This window comes from Vombatus ursinus, unplaced genomic scaffold, assembly GCF_900497805.2.
Source record: "Vombatus ursinus unplaced genomic scaffold, bare-nosed wombat genome assembly UNPS02014794.1, whole genome shotgun sequence".
Classification (NCBI taxonomy): Eukaryota; Metazoa; Chordata; class Mammalia; order Diprotodontia; family Vombatidae; genus Vombatus; species Vombatus ursinus.
Window position 1 is genome coordinate 10,965,574 of NW_020954572.1, and position 12,958 is coordinate 10,978,531.

The 12,958-nt window shown below is 36.0% G+C and overlaps 1 pseudogene; it reads right to left on the bottom strand.

Annotated features, from left to right (window-relative positions):
- Nucleotides 1–7,118: 7,118 nt before the first annotated feature.
- Nucleotides 7,119–8,049, bottom strand: LOC114048997 (annotated as a pseudogene).
- Nucleotides 8,050–12,958: the final 4,909 nt, after the last annotated feature.

Here is a 12,958-nt window from a genome sequence, read left to right on the forward strand (position 1 = left end):
TGTATAGTAGGTAATGGGCATTTGTCATCACTCAGCAACAAAATCTGGCATTTTATGAATTAAGGCTGCTGAGGAGGGGAAAAAATGTATTTTCACATTTCAAACCTCAGATTGTCATGTTCCTCTAAATCATCATAGCAACAATGAAAACAATCTGCATTTATACATGTGGAATTGGGGGAAAAGTTAGAGATATGGGAATTTGGGGATTGTCATCACAAAGATAGATGTTAGTATTCTTTGATTATTAGGGATGTGTATGGTCTGGAGAATTGCAAATGGGCTTATTAAACATGAGAACCATTAAAGAGACTTCTGCCCTTCTCTGGCTTCAAAGTTTTATAGGAGGCAGTTTCACTAGGGAAATCTTAGATACTTTCTTGGAGGAGGTGAGGAAGGGTATAGGATCAGCACTACGGACAGAGGTAGCAGTGATCTGGGCTACCAAAACAAAGGAGAGCACCGAGCCATTTTATAGTAAGCCACCAGATCGTATATTCTTTCAGAAACAGCAAATCATTAAGCAACTCAATAAAATATGGAGAGGGTAGTGATCTTTGTGGAAGAAATAACACTCACTGGTGAAAACATATATCTTTTAGGCATTGAAATGGAGTAATACATTATTTACTATTACTATTCCTGGAAAGAACAGAAGATAGCTGGATACTCTCTCCATATCCACTACTTCCCTCCCATTCCTGTTTTTGGGGGCAACAGGCATTGGAGGGTGCTAGATTTTAGAATAAAAAAATTTGAAGTTAGAAGGGATATTAATAATTTAGTCCAACCACATCATTTTATTTCTGATGAAACCAAGACCCAAAGAGATTAAGTGATTTGTAGCAAGTCATCTAGGCAGATAATTACAGACATGAAATATGAACTCAGAGTCTCCTGACTCTCATTCCAGTGCTTGTTCTATTACAACAGGTTATGCATTGAGTTGGGAACCAAAGAACATCCCTATATTGGCCTCTTAAGAGGCTCATAATCACTTAAACAATTCTGTTCCTTGAGCTAAAATGATCTTAATGAAGCTAGAACTAAGGAGTTATTTTTCTTTAATCTCTTTAAAGGCATGCAATAGAAATTGTTTAACATAATATAATATATACACAAAACAGACAGTGTAGCTCCATATTCCAGCCTATGACAACTACTCTGTCATTGTCATGAGCCACAACACTCTCATAGTCTTATAGAGCATTTCCCCAATTCCCCACTGTCCTCTGGACCCCTCATTACTAGTGTTTAAGCATTCTTAAGAATAATATTAGTGTACTGACAAGCAAATGATAGGTTTTGAACTTGTGCTCCCCTGGTATTTATGCAATGTCAGGAGAACTATAGGAAGCTTCCCAGCATGTTGGATGGACTTCCTACCAAGAATTTATGGGAGAGGCAGCTAGGTGGCACAGTGGATAGAGCGTTGGCCCTGGAGTCAGGAGGACCTGAGTTCAAGTCTGACCTCAGACAATAACACTCACTAACTGAGTGACTCTGGGCAAGTCACTTAACCCCAATTGCCTCATATAAAAACAAAAGAAAACAAACAAACAAAAAAAAGAATTTGTAGGAGTGCATGGGCAAAGATTACATAGGAAGAAAGGTTATAGAATGAGTTGTGATTCACATCACAGCTCCATTAAAGTAAGCTTCCTTTGCCTACAAACTCAACATGTTAATATAATAATTACCATGACCATCTCCCTTCACATCATTCTGAAAGTGGTTATATCATGTTACATAAATACTCTGGTCATGTCCTCTATATATAATCCTTCTTAGAATCTGTAAGAGATGCTTTTATTCCTAAATTACCAGACAGATTTCAGTTGCATGTCATGCAGTACTTTATAAAGAAGCAAAACTGATAGGCTCAGTAAATGATGTAATCTGAGGAAAACTACACTGTCTTAGGGTGCATTCACTCGACTCCTGAAGAGTTATCATTTTAAAAAGCATTAGGCATTGCTGAATTTGGCAAAGAATAGGCACTAAAGTACTCTTCTGAAGTGAAGGTATTAGTCCATTCTCCATTTTCTTCCATGCAAATTCAAATATGGAACTATTCCCAGGACCTAGATGAAATCAGTCAGAGGGCAATTCAAAAAGAAATTCAATATTTTCTGTCTCTATTTCCTATAATGATTTAGTTAAGTTTTCCATAAACATTTGTTTGAAATTGAACTCCTAAGTATATTTAGCTTTAGGGATTTGTATTTTCTAGGTCTAGTGATATTGAGAGTAATGAGAGTGGGATGACCATTATAATTACAAACAGATATGGAAAACAATGAGTGTGTAGTTTTTTTTTTTAAGTCTGTCAAAAAACTAGCTGCAAGAAAAAAATGTAGCAAGATTACTAAATAACATTTAAATTCAAGCATGTATCATTCTTGGGGAAAGTTTTCTTTCTATACATTAAATGTGGCAAATAAATTCAGAGATGTTTTGTGTCCACTTTTTCATAAAGTTTTTACAATTACCTTATTCTTATGCTCACCGTACTACAAGGTAACTTTTTTTTTTTACCACCTTTTAAAAGTGGAACAAGAAACATTATTGCTAGGAAAGTTCTGGTGTTTCTTTTTAAATGTTTAATCATTCTCCTGCTGTTTCAATTTCAATTTCCACGCATGTTAAAATAAAATTTGCATATTTTAGACTGTGTATTAAATTTATAAAAATCATTAAGACAAAGAAAGGAATTCAAAGAAAAATAACAATAATAACTGTACATAAAAGGCAACTAGGTAATGCAGTAGATAGACTATCAGGCCTAGTGTTTCAGGCACTTAAGAGCTGTGTGACCCTGCACAAGTCACTTAACCACTATTTGCCTCAGTTCCCCATCTGTAAAATGGAGACACATTAGAGAAGGAAATGGCAAATTACTTCAGTATCTTTGCCAAGAAAATCCCATGGACAAAGTTTATGGGGTCACATAAAGTCAAACATGACTAAACAACAACTATACATAGACATCTGGACTTGAGATTTTATCAACATGCATATATAGCAATGTGGAATCTCCCTCCACTAATCTAGATAACAGCTGATCCATAACTTCACATTTTAGAAGGTTGCCTAGAGCATGGAAAAGTAGTAACTTGACCATGTTTACCCATTTAGTATATGCTAGAGGCGGGACATGAACATGGGTTTTTCTGAATCCAAAGCCAGCCTTCTCTATTTACTCCATCATGCTACCTTTCATATTTACTACCCAGGGCAGATCTTTGAGATGGTAATTGTCTACATAAAATGCTTTGGAGAGTTCTGAGAAGGTTCACTTTTCTGTCTTTGTCCTGCTCCCACAGTATTCTTTTACTGGAACATTACTGTGTCTGAAATACCACAAATAGCTAGTGATTCTATTAGGTATTGCAGGCTTTTGGTCTTTAAGGTGCTTGAAAAGGAGAAATAAAAGTACTAGCAAGGACAGAGATGCTAAATCAGGTGATAAGGAATGCCCAAAATATACACTAGTTGACAATTTTCTTAATTTTGGTGGCCTTCAATTTTCTTATTCTTCCCCTTATTTTTACCCTGAAACCAGAGGGAAGAGGGAATTCTGCAATCATCCCAGGACCAGTTTGCTGCTAAACTTGATAAGCTTCATTAATTTTTAAAAATTCTGACCCCTATTTACTAAGGAACAGTGACTCTCCCAGTTACCCATTAATTACTGACAAAACTAATTAGAATATAGATGTCCTAACATTATTTTCAGCAATCCCTTGCTATTGCTTCAAAGACTGGTTTGTGTACTTATGAAGAAAGGAGAAATTGAAAGGCAGATAATTTCTTAGTGATTGAAAGGTTGTGACACTTCTCCTCAGAGCAGTGGAGAAACATAAAAAGATCTGGCAACCTACCACCTTCATTCTGGGGAAGCAGAAAGAAGACAAACTAGAAAAATATGGTTAAGGTCTTTTTGGTGAGGGAGGACAGTGATTAAAGGTGACTCACTTGTAATATTTAAGGCAGGGACAGTGAGATCTGATTATTTCTTCCTCTCTAGCACTTCAACTACTAACAAATATCTAATTGTTTCTTTAAGATTTTTTTTTGTAAGGGTCTTGTCAAGGACAAAGCTCATTGTGATTAGAGAAACTTTGCTGGCAAACAATGGCTACTTTTTAAAATAAGAAAAAAAAGAAGGTACAAGGAGAGTGGATTAGTTATTCCAGAATTTTTAAAAAAAGTCTCAAGATGTATGTGGAGAGGAAGCAAGTAAGGAGTGGGTAGGAATGTATGAGTACATTAATTCAGGATATAATCAAACATTCATGTGATCTCAATGTTGAATTATTGAATTTTAGAGCTGAAGGGATCTTTGTGGTCTCCAATGTATGGATTAAAAATTTGCCAGGATCTGAGGGATTATGATAAAAACCAATACATTCATATGCATACCAAGTATTGCCATTTTTATCTTGATTAAGCTGCAAGAAAATACACAACAAAAAATGCTTTTGTGTGTATGTGTGTGGTAATCTGTGAAATGTTTTGACATTATGAAGGGATGCTCACATTTGAACATGCTAGGAAACAATGATATCATCTAAATCCCCCATTTTACAGATGAAGAGACTGAGGTTGAGTGACTTGCTCAAAGCTGTACAATTAAGTTAGTAACTTAACTGTTAGTAAATTGAAAAAACGATCGAAGTGTAAGATGCAGGAGGTGAGATTTCAACAATGCTAGTGAAATATTGAAAAGAAAAATGGGGTTTATTACTAAAAAGGCTTCAATCTCAATTGAATGCTAGCATGTATATTCATACAATAAAAAGTTCTGTGGCCCTCTTGAGGGCAGATCAAATGGAATCTGCTTGCTATTAATAAGAGAAGTTCAGCTCGAGGTACTCCAGTAGTTCCATCAATATGTCTATTATCTTCAGTGAGGCAGATTGCAACTCATTCATGTCTACCTTCCTATTTAATATGACTCGATAATATTTTCCCCTAAGTTCACCTTAGATAGTCTACCTAATGTTTTGTGGGGGCCTTCCTTGTGTTCTTTTGACATCATAAGAATACCAAAGGAGCATGTGGGCTCTCCATTAATTTTCCTTTGCTGTTGCTATGATCATTCATTTCTTCAATGATAATTCTCATACCTCTTCTTTGTTACATGTTGCAATAGCCACCATAGGTCTCTCTATTGCTTTTTATGTGAATTTCAACTCAGTTCTTTAGAAGATATGGCATTCTCTGACTTGCAGTCATATAACACTATCAGAAGAATATCAGTGCCCAAAAAATGGAATTTGTTTCATAGGGAAAGTTGGAGTTGTTAAAAGAGCTGTGTATTTTCCCAAAAGCAGTCTAACCTGTTGTCATCCTGTTCAATGGGCCTGACTTATTTTTAATTTACAATGTCTGTCCAAGATATGTATAAATACTGATGGATAACCTCTATACATAGCCATAGTCTGGACAGTAGGTATTCTTTATCAACTTGGTATTTTCTGAATGGATAATTAGGCCAAATATCTGAGTGATTATGGATCTCACACTGCTTTGCATCTGTTGTTCTGCTTTATTTTAACTCAATATAACAAGAGGCCCCTCCCAGGATAAGCTCATCATTTCTAAACTCATCACTATACTGTTTCCTCAAGCCTTGATTGATACCACCTCCCTCACCTGGAGTACCACACTCCTCCCAATGCTTTCCTCTATAGAGGGCAGAAACCTGACTCTCAATTCACTTTGCTTCATACCTGCTGTTCTCTCCAGTTTCTTTTTTTTTTTAAATAAGGCAATATAATCTCCAAATTATGCCGCTTGACTATATGGACATAAGCTTACGTGTGTGTGTGTATCTATCTGTGTGTATACATGAGCTAAAGCCCTGTTGATTAATCAACAAAAATCACCTATAGTAGCTGATTTCTATGCTGTGCTCCTAATATGAGCCATATATTCAGTGCACATATGCATATATCAATCTCCTTTCTACTGTACATGTTGAACTCATGACTAGAGACTTCTTTTAAATTAGCCCTGCCACTGGAGATAGGAAAACAAATATGCCACCTCATTTTGGGCCAATTAGTGGGCAAGCATTCTAAAAACTTAACTAATAGTAGAAAGTTCCTTTCTGTAGTAGTGATAATCCCTGCTTATGTAGTCTTTTTAAAGTTGACTTCTGTAAGTCTGAGTCCAAGGTAAGAGGAAGTCAGGCAGTTGTACATAAAAACATAAGACAGGAAACTATCTTGGCCTGCCCTGACTTTTCTTTCCCCTGTAATAGGAATTTTTTCTCTGAAATGCTCTCACATTTGGGGAAGTGCTTTTATCCCCTAACTTTCATCTGCTCTAGACCAACAAATCTTAATGCCAACATCCAGAAGTCAGGGATGTGACTGAGGGCCACAAATCTTGAAAGTCAAGGCCCTACAATCAGGCTTTGAACCTGACTATACAGTTTCCTCCTTCTACCCTCACCCTCCTAACTCCTTCCTCTCACTTCTGCCTTCTTCATTGCTTCCTGTTGGGCTTTCCGCTGGTCATTGTGGGTTCAGCTTCCAAGGGCCTGGGAGCAGGGTCCCAATTTGTCTCTCAGAAGGGCAGGTTTCCCAGGAGAAAAAAAGGTAAAAGGAGATAGCCTCCAAGATCTATTTTGCTGATGATAAGCTGAGAATGATGGCCAAAAAGAAAGCTCAGTGTCCAGCAACACAGGGAAATGCTGCACTCTGACTGCTAGGACACATTCTCAGAGAACTTCAGAGAAAGGTTGTATCTTTCTCCTCTCAAAAGAAAGAAGGGTAGAAGGAATGGGTTAAAAAGGTAATTTTTTTCCATACAGGAGGTTTTTAAGGAAAACCTTAGGGAAATCCCTTAAGCTAAAGTCTAAGTGCAAAATGCTGATTTTTTCTCCTCTCTCTAAGTTTTGGTTTTCTTTTAAAAATAGTATCTTTACATGTATGAACTTGTACAACCTATATCAGATTACTTGCCATCTTGGGGAAGGGAGAGAGGAGGAAGAGAAGGGGAAAATTTTATAAGAAATGAACACTGAAGATTATCTTTACATCTAATTGGAAAAAGTAAAATACTATCTACATTTAAAAAAGTGGACTGCATGCTCTTTCAGCTTCTCAAGCTTCCTCAATCCCACCAAACTCTTCTGAGCACCTTTCTATGACTCCTGATGCCATTCCTGATCCTGATGTTGCAAGAACTAGGTCTGTCTTGTTATCCAGGCCCAAAAAAGGGTTAAACCAGTTCAGTGAGAAATTGCCTCCAACAGCTGCTTTCATCCCTTTCCAGCTGAAGACCCAAGTTAGGTCTTCATTCATGAGTGTCTCAGTGCCTGTTTCCTCAGTACACATGGAGCGTACTGGGTCCCAAACATCACTCATGTGAAGATGAGAAAAAGGTGGGCTTCCAAGCACAGAGGATGAGGTGAATCACTATGGCGGGAAGGGCAAAAGAGCTGCATAACGTACAGTCTGCAGGAAATGAAATCCCACCACTTGAAGGCTTGTGGGGAAATGAGTGCAGTCTACATTGTAAACAGCAGGAAGTATTTCTGGTTACTCTCTTCCACACAGGTATTAACCCAGGGACAGTGGCAATCCATCTTTCAAATGCATCTCTTACGCCACAGTGATATGCTCTGTCAGATTTGACGCTACAGCACTTTGGATGCCTGTATACTACTTGCCCTGGTTTCAACTGCAAACTTTTGATGATTTTTTTTTTTTTTGGTGACATAAATTTCCTTTGGGCACTACACCTAGAACTGATAGCATAACCTGGAAATGGGAAGCCAGAGCCAGCAAAGCAAGAATCTTGAATGTTATCCCTAAATATAGTTTCTTGATGGAATTAGCATGACAAGAGGGAATACAAAATCTGCCTATAGGACCAGCAGCCAGGTGATGATGGCACATGTAATACCATAGGCATGATAACCCACATGCTCCCCAGAGAACCCCGTTGAGGAGAAAGGATACAATTCTCTGGGTAGAGGTATTCATGTTTCCTTTCAATATCTCTTAAGTGCTGGAGTAGAGAAAATATCATAAGGTTTTTATGTCCATACTTGTATACAGACTCTGGGATGGGAAGCAGGGGCAGCCCATTGGGCTTCCAGGAAGCAATGGCAGTGGCGGCAGCCCCAGTGGAAGCAACATCACCCTCTATAGTTTCAACTCCACAGAACAAGATGCCCCCATACCAGATACCCCCTGGTATCTCCCTCCTCCTGCTTCTATTTTCCTGACTTATTTTGTGTGTTGTCTTCTCCTTTAGATTGTAAGCTCCCTGAGGGCAGGGATTGTCTTTCTTTTTTATTAATTGTATCTCCAGTGTTTTGCACAATGCCTAGCACATAGGAGACACTTAATAAATATTTTTATTTTGTTTTATTTGGATTGGACTAGATTGATGAGATCCAGCAATCATTTGGAGTTTGGTCCAATAAGCAGATTGTTATATACAATATAAACATCTCTACTTACAGTGAAATCCCCCTTTGATTTTGAAATCCATGTTGGATCTTCTCCATGATAGTAGTGAATACCTTGGTCAAACATATTTCTCTCTGTTTTATGCCTCACTTGCTGTTAATTACTATAGGGATGGTTTAGGAAAGTAATTTGAGACTATGCCCAAGAAGAGACTAAATTATGTATACCCTTGGACCCAGCAATAACGCTACTGGGTCCTTATTCCAAAGAGATTTTAAAAAGCAATAAAAAATCCATATGTATAAAAATATTTATAGTAGCTCTTTTTTATGGCAAGGAACTGGAAACTAAGAGGATGCCCATCAATTGGGAAATGGTTAAACAAATTATGGTATATAAATGTAATGGAATACCACTATGCTATAAGGAATTAATGGAATAGCTTCAGTGAAAGCTAGGTGATATGTGTGAATTGATGCAGAGTGTAGTAAGCAAAACCAAGAAAACAATTTATATAATTACAACAACATTGTAAATACAAACAACTTCAATAGACAAATAACTTTGATCAATCCTATTACCAATCATGATTTTAGAGGAACAATGGTGATGCATGCCACCTACTTTCTGACAAAAAAAAAGTGATGGAATCAAGATGCAAAATGATATGTGTATTTTTGCCAGTGGGGGAATATATTTTTCTTGACTATGCTACACAGGTTTGTTTTTCTTTTATCCAATGTGGGGTAGGGAGGAGGTTGGAAGGAAAAAAATACTTGTTAGTTATAAAAATTAAATTAAATTTTAAAACTTTTTAAAATAACAAGAGGGCTGTTGAACAAGGTTATTTTTCATATCTTTAAAGTAATCTTGTGCAATTTTGCATATTCATGAAAGACACATTATTGGAGGAAAATCTTTAAGACAGGGGTCCTTACCTAGTTGTGTGTTTTGAACACTTTCAGCCATCTGGCAAAGCCTGTAAATCTCTTCTCAGAAAAAAAAAATGTTTTAGATGCATAAAGTTAAATACATATCATTAGAAAGATAAACAAAGATTATTGAAAATAAAGATGTAATGTTTCTAATCCCAGTTTACAGACCACCTGAAATCTGTCCATGAACCTGTGGACCACAGGTTAAGAATTTCTGGTTTAAAATGGCATTTTTTTCTTCTTAATTATCTCCCTTTTTTATAGACAACAAATAATAAGTGCACTGATATTTTTAATTTTTATGTATTTTAGTTACATGTGAGACAGAAGAGATATGAAATGCTACATGAAGGTGATTTCTAATATTCTTATCAAGGATATTTTTGAAGTGTAGATCTACCCTTGTTGTCTCTGCTCAATAATCTCCAGTAACTTCCTGTTGTATCTAAGGTAAACTATGAATTCCTTTATTTAGCTCTTAATGCCCTTCATAATCAGACCCCAACCGATCTTTCCTGCTATATTATACATCAAACCATGCTGATCCCTTCTGATACAGAAAAACAGACTTTCTTTCCATTTCTCTACATGGCACTCTCATCTCTTTGCCTTTACACTGGCCATCTCCCATTCCTGGTAATAAAATTCCTTCTCACCTCAGCCTTGTAGAATACTTCTTTTCCTTTAAGATTCAGCCAAGCACCACCTTCTAAATGAAGCCTTTCTTCATCTGTCTGCTACTGTCCTCTCTCCTAAACTACCTTGTATTGAACTATTTTGTATTTGTTAGTATTTATCGTATTTATATTTATTCTGTATATACTTGTTATATATGTACATATGTATGTATGTGTATGCACCCCCCCACACGTCTTTCTTGTTATATATACTGATAGAGATTGTTTCCTTCCATATTTGTGTCACTAGGACTCAGCAGAATCCCTGATGCAGAGTAAATACTTAATAAAAGCTTTCTGATTACTTGATAGAGGATAATAATCAAAATTTTATATGCAAATGAAAGTAGACTTATTAATAACTAGTTATTGATGTTTATTTAGTTACTGATGAAATTTATATAGTCAGTGTCAATGTCTTTTCCTTCATCCATTTGCCATTTTTATGGTAGTCTGACCATAGAATAAACAGCAGATTCAGGAGTGACTTTCACATCAGGAATGAGCCACTTCTCGTCCAGTAAAATGTAATCAACTTAATTTTTGTTTTAGTATTTAGTGCTCACAAAGTCAAGTGCCTCCTGATTATTTTTTCAAAGAAAGTTTTCATGATGTATAGGTGTGATGCTCCTGAATCACATTTTTCAACATATTTTTTTCGTGGTCTTTGCCTATGCCCACCACTTGGCCCATTTGCTTTGAAGTCACTGAGTGTTAAAGTATATGTTGATTTAATTTAAGGATTTTATCAAGGTGTTCCTAGAATTTCTAAACTTCCTCATCATTTATAATAGGTGTTGGCACATAAGCTGAAATTATTTTCATGGTGATCTTTTTATAAAGATTTACCATAAACACTGAAATGTGAAATAACCAAATGTTCCATAAAATGAAGATTCTCAATGACTAGATGAGTGATAAAAGCTACTCAGCCATCTCCTTAATTTTCTTCTTCAAGGAGAACCTGTGAGCCGTCCTTCCATTTAGGTGAAATTTTCTTGTCTTCTGGTTTTGTTTATAGTAAAATGGTAGTTCCTCCAGGTATATGTCATTGGCCAATGACTTATTTAGTATGCCAATAGCTAAGTTATTGGTTTTAGATGATCTCAAAGAAGTGGTCCTTTTCAATATCTCAGGAAAATATAAGTATTATATTTATAACAATTAAAGTAGCACAACAATGGAATTGGTTGCCTGGGCCCAGGCATTAATAGAGAGATTGTGTAATAATTTTGCAGAGATGCTACAGCATGCAATCCAGTGCTAGATGAGAGAATGAACTTTTAATGTGGCTTCTAATTATGAGATTATAAAATTCTAAATATATACATATATTGTTAGAAAATTCATGATAAAGACCAAATAAGAGAGAGAATCATAGGACATAATATAGATAATTTTGATTACATGAATTTTAAAAGTTTTGCACAAACAAAACCAATGCAGCCAAGATTAGAAGGAAAGCAAGAAAAATGGGAGAAAAATTTATAGCAAGTTTCTCCAAAAAAAGGCCTGATTTCTCAAATATATAAGGAACTAAGTCAAATGTATGTTTTAAAAAAGCCATTCCCGAATCAATAAAAGGTTAAAGGATATAAACAGGTAGTTTTCATAAGAAGAAATCAAAGCTATCAATAGTCATATGAAAAAAATGCTCTAAATCACTAATTAGAGAAAGGAAAATTTAAACAACTCTGAGATACCACCTCACACCTATCAGATTAGCAACATAACAGAAAAAGAGAATGAAAAATGCTAGACAGGATGTGGGAAAATAGGGACATGAATGCACTTTTGGTGGAATTGTGAACTGGTCCAACAATTCTGGGGAAAAATTTGGAACTAGGTCCAAAGGGTTAAGACACTGTCCATACTCCCTGACCCAGCAAAACTGCTACTAGGTCTATATCCCAAGGACAGAAAAGAAAATGGAAAGAAGATCTATATGTTCAAAAATAATTATAGCAGCTCTTTTTGTGATGGCAAAGAATTGAAAATTGAGGGGATGCCCATCAATTGTGTACTGGTTGAACAAGTTGTGGTATATGATTATGATAGAAAACTATTGTGATATAAGAAATGATGAGGGGAATGGTTTCAGAAAGGCCTGGGAAGACCTGTATGAGTTGATGCAGAGTGAAGTGAGCAGAACCAGAAGAACACTGTACACAGTACAGCAGTATTGTAGCAATGGTTAACTGTGAAAGACTTAGCTATTCTGATCAATACAATGATTCAAGACAATTCCAAAGTACTCCTGATGGAAAAAATGCTGTCCACTTCTTCAGTGAGAACTGATGTGCTCTAAGTGCAGATTGAAGCATACTTTTTTTCACTTCATTTTTCTTGCTTTTTTTTCAACATGGCAAATATGGATGTTTTGCATGATTTCACACATGTGATCGATGTCATATTACTTGCCTTCTCAATGGTTTGGAGAAGGACTGAAGAGAGAGAGAAAAGAGAAGAGAAGAGAGACAGAGACAGAGACACAGAGACACACAGAGAGAGAATTTAGAGCTCAGTTTTTTTTAAATGGATGTTAAAATTAATTATTTAATTCTGTTCTTCACGGTAAAGGGAGGGGGAAGAGAAATTCATGATAAAAAATAAAATTTTAAATTGAATGGACAGCTTAAATTCTTATAATGGGTAACCATCATTAAGACCACAATCTCTGTTTAACTTTAATTTTTAAACAACCATGTGACACTGCCACATAAGCAACTGATTGAAAATGCAGAAAATAGTTAGAATTTAAAGGAGTCTAAGACTAGTTGCTTATAATATTGTTTGGGTTAATGTTTGTCTACTGGAATGTCAATTAAGAACTATACATGCATTTTAAATGTGTTAATGATATGGGATTTCAAACCAAATTGTTGTTTTGATTTAGGTTAATGAATGTTTG